Source organism: Nematolebias whitei, chromosome 12 (assembly GCF_014905685.2).
Source record: "Nematolebias whitei isolate Nwh7 chromosome 12, NemWhi1, whole genome shotgun sequence".
Classification (NCBI taxonomy): Eukaryota; Metazoa; Chordata; class Actinopteri; order Cyprinodontiformes; family Rivulidae; genus Nematolebias; species Nematolebias whitei.
The window spans coordinates 48,773,504-48,775,036 of record NC_056509.1 but is presented as its reverse complement, the minus strand read 5'-3'; the positions used below and the strand labels follow the sequence as shown (position 1 = coordinate 48,775,036).

Genomic DNA, 1,533 nt, shown 5'->3' with positions numbered 1-1,533 from the left:
TAAATGGAACATTTAGTGTTTTTATCAGTTAAATGGCACATTTAGTGTTTTTTATCAGTTAAATGGCACATTTAGTGGTTTTTTTTATCAACTAAATGGAACGTTTAGTTTTATTTAATCAACTAAATGGAACATTTAGTGTTTTTATCAAATGGAACATTTAGTGTTTTTTATCAGTTAAATGGAACGTTTCATATTTTTTATCAACTAAATGGAACATTGATTGTTTTTTATCAGTTAAATGGAATGTTTTGTATTTTTTATCAACTAAATGGAACATTTAGCATTTTTATATCAACTAAATGGAACGTCTAGTGTTTTTCTCAACTAAATGGAAGGTTTAGTGTTTTTTATCAGTTAAATGGAACATTTAGTGTTTTTTATCAGTTAAATGGCACATTTAGTGGGTTTTTTTATCAACTAAATGGAAGGTTTAGTGTTTTTTATCAGTTAAATGGAACATTTAGTGTTTTTATCAGTTAAATGGAACATTTAGTGTTTTTTATCAGTTAAATGGCACATTTAGTGGGTTTTTTTATCAACTAAATGGAACGTTTAGTTTTTTTTAATCAACTAAATGGAACATTTAGTGTTTTTATCAGTTAAATGGCACATTTAGTGTTTTTTATCAGTTAAATGGCACATTTAGTGGTTTTTTTTATCAACTAAATGGAACGTTTAGTTTTTTTTAATCAACTAAATGGAACATTTAGTGTTTTTATCAGTTAAATGGCACATTTAGTGTTTTTATCAAATGGAACATTGATTGTTTTTTATCAGTTAAATGGAACGTTTTGTATTTTTTATCAACTAAATGGAACATTTAGCGTTTTTATATCAACTAAATGGAACGTCTAGTGTTTTTCTCAACTAAATGGAAGGTTTAGTGTTTTTTATCAAGTGTTTTTATCAGTTAAATGGCACATTTAGTGTTTTTTATATATTTATTTATATATATATATATATTTATATTCTTTACGCATTTTATATTCTTTATGTATTTTATATTCTTTATGTATTTTATATTCTTTATGTATTTTATATTCTTTATTCCTGTTGATCTTTGTTCTTACTGTAAAGTGTCCTTCGGTGTCATGAAAGACACTTTTTAAATAAAATGATTATTATTATTATTATATATTATTATTATTTATCAACTAAATGCAACATTTATTGTTTTTAATCAGTTAAATGGAACGTTTCATATTTTTTATCAACTAAATGGAAGGTTTAGTGTTTTTTTTATCAACTAAATGAAACATTTAGTGTTTTTTATCAACTAACCGGAACGTTTATTGTTTTTTATCAACTAAATGGAATGTTTCATATTTTTTATCAACTTAATGGAAGGTGTAGTGTTTTTTATCAACTAAATGAAACACTTAATGTTTTTTATCAGTTAAATGGAACATTTAGTGTTTTTTAATCAGTTAAATGGAACATTTAGTGTTTTTTTATCAGTTAAATGGAACATTTAGTGTTTTTAATCAGTTAAATGGAACATTTAGTGTTTTTTATCAGTTAAATGGAACA

The 1,533-nt window shown here is 23.7% G+C and overlaps 1 protein-coding gene across 1 annotated transcript in view; it reads right to left on the bottom strand.

Annotated features, from left to right (window-relative positions):
* Positions 1 to 1,533, bottom strand: part of LOC119417984 (collagen alpha-1(XII) chain) — a gene marked incomplete in the record, with an annotated part of 211,081 nt that overhangs the window by 804 nt on the left and 208,744 nt on the right.